Source organism: Notamacropus eugenii, chromosome 5 (genome assembly GCF_028372415.1).
Source record: "Notamacropus eugenii isolate mMacEug1 chromosome 5, mMacEug1.pri_v2, whole genome shotgun sequence".
NCBI lineage: Eukaryota > Metazoa > Chordata > Mammalia > Diprotodontia > Macropodidae > Notamacropus > Notamacropus eugenii.
In genome coordinates, this window is record NC_092876.1 from 83,548,987 (window position 1) to 83,555,077 (window position 6,091).

Below are 6,091 nucleotides of genomic sequence, written 5' to 3' on the forward strand. Positions count from 1 at the left end.
TGCCAGTGGTGAATTTGGGGAGAGGTTAATATTGCTTGCCCTTCCTTCAAGGCCTTACAAAGCACCAATAAGTTCTGTGGGAAAAGATGAGGGGAGGAATGTGTAAAATGTCCACTTTTTGTCAGTTGTGGTGGCAATAAAGATCTTGTGACATGAAGCTAAGGGCCCTGAATCAAAATTTAATCCCACATTTGGGGTTAGAGGCAAGTAGGATCCAACTTCTCTTAGACCCAAGTGGCTTCTGACTCAAAGCATCACTTCGGCTGACAAGGCCTCCTGCTGCTGCTCAGCTTGAGAGCCCCAGTGCCCAGCCTGTCCACCCCTTGGAAATAGAAGCTGGGTGGAGTAGGCAGCAGAAGTGAGCTGGGCTGGGCCGGGCCCAGGAAGCTGCTTCAGCTTCTCACATTTAAGCTGCTGTTAGCTACTCCCCTGGAACTACTGAGACCCTCCCGAGGGGGAGGGGAGGAGTGAGCAGGGCGACCATCCCTCTTCTCTTCAGGGAGCAGGGAGTTCTGGCTTCTTGGGCCACCGGAGGGCCACAACAGGTTGTCACTCATGCTGAGTGTTTTCAAATTTTCTGGGTTCTATCTGTCCACAGCGAATGTTTAGGGAAAGGAACATGGGTCCACCTGTCTGCTCCATGGGGGAAGACCTGGGGGCCTCTGAAAGCCCTAGCTGCCAGACATCTCAAAGTAACAGAGGTGTTGGGTTTGTTGGGTTTTTTTAATAACATCTGTCCTGGTTTACTTCTCCAAAGACGTGGAAATGGACTTTACTGAAGTGCAGGCCTCTGTAGACTTCTCCCTCCATTTACATAGCAGAAATCTAAATTCCCTTTCTGTTTCTCAGAGGCTAGAGATGGCCATCCCCGCAGGCAGAAGTCAGTTTTTGAAGGAACCCACAGACAGTTATTGGGAGGGATGTTGGGGAGTAGGCCAGGTAAGGGGTGACAACTTTGATGATTTAGTAATCATAGAGTTGTTGAGCTTTGGACCTGGAGGGGACTTGGAGATCAACTTCCTCATTTCATAGATGAGGAAACCGGGGCTAGGGAGGCAAGGGATTGGCCCATGGCCCCACAGGTTGAACAAATCTGGATTTCTGAATCCAGGTCCTCTGATTCCAAGTCTTGAGGTTTCTGGAAGTAAGCCTTGGGAGACATCAGCCTTGCCTCTCCACCCACCCCCCCCCACGTACGCATAACAGGGACCTCTCCCTTCTGCTCCCCCAACACCACCCACTTTCCAAGTGGGCTGTTTATACAATGTCAGATCTTGGGATATTTCCTTTCCCCCTCAGCCAAGCAGCTTTATGGCTCGTGGAGCCATGGAAACAAAGCTTCATTTATAAGGTTCCCCCCAATCACTGGTAACCAGGTCCTCTGCACCTAGGGTTAGCATCCCTAACCAATCCACTCACAAGCAAAGAGTAAAAACCATGGAAGTTGGTTTCCTGGCGTCCAGAGTAATACAGGCAGGGGCCGAAGCAGGGCCCCCTGTAGGGGGAGTGGGAGGGAAGTGGATCAGCCTCCCCAGGGCCCCTATTTTATAGCCTCTAACCCCCTCCCCACATGGCACAGAGCTTCAGAACTCTGCCAACATGAACTGCCACAGCTGGGGCCCTGGTTGGGGTTGGGGCAGTTCCCTTACTCTTTAGAAATGTTCTCTAATCTTCCAATGCTTCCCCACTAACTTCTTTGGGACCTGACCTAATTTCCCTTGGATCGTTTGTGGGCAGTGTGAGTAGAGGCAGTATGTCCCAGTGGATAGAGAACTGTTCTCAGAGTTAGGTAAATGCACGTTCAATTCCCCCATCTGACACCCATAGGCAGAAAGACCCCAGGCACTCAGCCTTTCTGTACCTCCAAGAACTCTAGGACTTGATGCAGAACAGTTGTTAATTTACATGGATGGAGAGAATTTCCTCTCCAGAAGTATCTGACACCAATAAATCACAGGTACAGACCCCTCTCCCTTCCGAATAGAGGCAGGTTGATCGAATTCCTCAAAGGGGTCCTGAGTGCCATGGCGGTCTGCAGGAGACTAGAACTGCTGGCCCCTTGCTTAGGGGTGGAAGGAGACAGAATAGTGGTAAACTGACCCCCCTACCCCTCTCCCAGTCCCACCTGGCCAGCCTGCAAGAGCCTTTACCCACCAGGTATCCTAGATCACTGGCTTCCATTGAGAGACTGGAAGCACAGTAGGCTAATAGCCAGGATCTCTGCATATTTGGCTGCACTGACCTGGACTTAGAAAGGAGGAGGGTGAGAAAAATTCACCAAGCCAAGCCAAGTCAGGCCCAGACTAGGGCTGACACCCTCCTTGGTTTGGCTGGAGCAAAGCTGGTAGCTCTGGGCAGCCCAGGAGCAGAGTCCTGATGCCTTAGGTCTCTTGAAGTAGTGGAACAAATACACTCCTGGACTTGGAAGAGGCCAGAAAGAGCCAGCCTTAAAATCCTAAACTCATTTACTGGCTGTGTGACCCTTAGCAAGTCCCTTAACCAATCTGGGTGTGCAGTTTCCTTATCTGTAAAAGGAGAAAGTTGAACTCAGTGATCTCTAAAGCCCCTCCCAGATCTAAATTTATTATCCCAGGATTCCCCCTGCCCCAGGCCCCAGGAAGACCTACTGAGGCCTTGGCTGCTCCCAACAAAGAAGCCTTCACCTCCCTAGTTGTTTGGAAACCATCCATTCACACACACAGTGCTATCGGCCTTGTGGTGCCCTAAACCCACCCTGGAATAGCCCAGTGCTGGGTCCCTCCCAGCTCAGCCCTCTGACCTGAGCAACCTCATCTCCAGGTTGGTTCTAAGGGACAACAGGGACAGTGAGGCCTGGGAGTCTAGGGAGCAGGAATATCCAAAAGGGTGACCAGGCATCTTATAGTGTCACAGAGGGGACCCTTCTGTGGTCCTATAGGTGTAGGTTATAGCTGTAATCTGTGGCTCCTTCTAGCAGAAAGATCTGGAGTTTCTGTGACCCAGCAGTGGTTATCCTTTTCCCTTAGAGGAAACTGCTGGAGAGTATCTTGGAGGCCCCTGGTCACTGAGCCTGAAGCTAGACTTCCTAACACAGGCCAGTTGGTTTCAGGGGGGGTGACAAAATGAAGTGTGAAAAACCCAGGGTGTAAGACAGTGAGAAATCAAAGGGGACCCTGATCATTATCAGCACTGGGGCAATAAGGCTGGGGAGAGAGCACCAGGACTTGGAGTCAAGAAAACACGAGTTCAAATCCTATCCCAGACACTTAATAATTCGGTGACCGTAGACAAGTCATTTGATGTCTGTGTGTCTCAGATTTCCCCATCTGTAAAATGGGGATAATAATAGCACTTACCTCACAGGGCTGTTGTGAGGATTTCGCTTTGCAAACCTCCAGCTATCATGAGCATTACTGTAAGTGCCAGCATGAGCTGTACTATTTCCTTTCCCAGGGCTATATGAGAACAATAGGGACCACCTCTGGCCAGAGCAAGGATTACTCTGATTCCTAGAGGGGTCTGGCTATGAATCTCATCATAAGGATGTTGGGGTAAGATTGGGAAAAGAGACTTGGAATTGGTGAGGCAGCATGGTTGAGTGAGAAAAGTGCTGGGGGCAGGGGGGTCAACCCCTACTTCCACTACTTACTAGCTATGTGACCTTGGGCCTCAGTTTCCTTATCTGTAAAATAAGTAAGTCTGATTTTGCTCTACTCTCAATGATGCTAAGATCCCCTGCCCATACCTACCCTGGGCTCTGACTTGTGCCAGGCTGTCTGTCCCTCCATCCTTCCCCAGTCTGGCATCCAGGTCCGGGACTGCTCCCCTCTCATACTCAGGAATGAACAAGCTGCAGAGCTGGGGTCAAAGGAGTGAGTCCAGCCAGCCCTTCCCCGCCCTCCCTAGCCTCAGCAGAAATTGCATTAAGCAAAATTAAAATTGTCTTCTAACAAGTAGCTCATTGTAGACAGGGGGGGGAGTGGTTGTGGTAGTTGTGGGGCAGTAGGAGGGGGAGGAGGCCTGGCCCAGAGAAAAAGTCCTCCTCAGCCTCCTAAACATTCCCATGTGCTGTTTATAGGAAACAAATGGGGCGGGCAGGCCCAGGGCCTGCTCTGCTCAGTCCAGCCCAGCTCAGCTTAGCTCCAGGCAGGCGGGGGGCAGCCAAGCGGGCAGCGGGCGGCCACTGGCAGGAAAGGACGGATGGAAGGGTTTCCAATGCTTGAGGTTATTGGCTACCCTGGGCTTTGATGTTCCGCCAGTCGGGACCCTAGGCCGGGATGCATACCATGGAGGCGGCTGCCCAGGAGGGGAGAGGCAGCTTGCTGGGGAAAGCGGCAGTTGCATTCCGAGAGGGCAATTTAACCTGGCAGGAGGAGAGAGGAAACTTTCGTGGCTTGGGCTCGGGGCTCGGCTCTGGGGGGGATTGCGGTATGATTAGGGGGGAGTGGGCTGGGGCCAGCTCAGTCAGAGCAGGGGATGGGGAGGCCTTGGGACCAGGGGATAGGAGGATGCTGGGAGTTGACAGAGAGAGAAAGAGAGAGAGAGAGAGAGAGAGAGAGTAGGCTAGGGGGCAAACAGGCCTGGAGACACAGACATGGGCAAGCAGCTCCTCCTCCTGCCTGTCTGCTCCAGCCTTTCTGGAAGGCCTCTACCTCTGCTTACTTAACTTCTCAGTTTGCTCCCTCCTTTATCTTGGTGAAATGAACCTCCTTTGCTTGCCTCCTCCAGGCAGCCTTCTCTGATGATGCCCAAAGCAGCTGACAAGACCCTTTCCCCAGCCTATAACAGACCAACTCACTTCTGAGAAGGAAGAAAATTTCCCTATAATCTTAACAGGCTTTACCCCCTCTCACATTCTCCAACCCCCAACAGAAATGGCCCAGCTACCCATCACAGAGAGGTACCAGGCCTTACAGAGAGCAGGGCCTTAGATGACACCTAGTTCAACTAGTTTGGGAAACTAAAGTCCAGAGAAGTTCAGGTGGAGGTCTATGGACATATTTGGAGAGGGACCAGTCAGCAGAAAGGGGCCATGAAATCATTATCCAGACCCCATTGGTCTTCCCAATGGACTCCCCAGTTGGGTTTGCTGAAAGATCTCACCATACTGATTAGCTTTGAGGGTGAGAAAGGCAGGATATTGTAGCCACTACCTCAGTGGTGCTATTGAAAGGAAGCAGTGAAACAGCTGGAGCAGAAAAACACATCAAGGAAGGAATGGGCAAAGAGGAAGACATGAAGTAAAAAAGGATGGAGATGGGGAAACAGAAAAGCAAGGGGGCACAAGGGAGGTTTTTAAAGTTCTTTTCCAATTCTATTTAACAGAATCTGTACAAATATGGTAATACAGAAATCAAAGGAACACAGAACCCAGAAAAAATGGATTGGGTATGGACAAGACAAAGTAACTTTCCAAGGTTTCTTTGGGGCTCTGGACAGAGGGGGTCCATATTGAGAGGCCCTCTGTCTCCCCCAAGTGTCCCAGAAAGAGACCCTGGAAAGTGCACCATGGGAAAAAGACACACTATCCATTAGATCCTTTTAGAGGTTCCTAGAAGGGAATGAACAAAAAGGATCCCCAGAAGAACCCTTGTGGAGGGTGCCCAGAGAACTGCCCCCCCTTAGGATCTCCAAACTGAGATCCCATTGAAAGACACCTTCCATTAGCTCATCCCAGCCTCTAGGCTCACAAGAGCCAGGCCACCCTCTATGAGATGACCTCATTTCCCCCTTTCCCTCTTCCTTTTCTTTGGAGCTGCCCCTAGATTGGGCTAGCCTGGCCTGGCCCAGCCTGTGAGTCTCCCATCTCCTATGAGCCAGGCCTCACTCCCACCCCTCCAACTAGGTCTCTGGGTGGTCTGGACACATGTGTTCGAGTTTAAATGGTGATTGAAGCAAAATTGGTTTTTAAAAAAATCAGAAATATTTAGGGCAACCTTGATTCTTGTCGCATAGCTGGCATTTTTGAGGATGGGGCCATGAGTTGAGGGATAGTTTGGGCAGAACAGGGCACAAGAGAAAGAAAGAAAGAAAGAAAGAAAGAAAGAAAGAAAGAAAGAAAGAAAGAAAGAAAGAAAGGAAGGAAGGAAGGAAGGAAGGAAGGAAGGAAGGA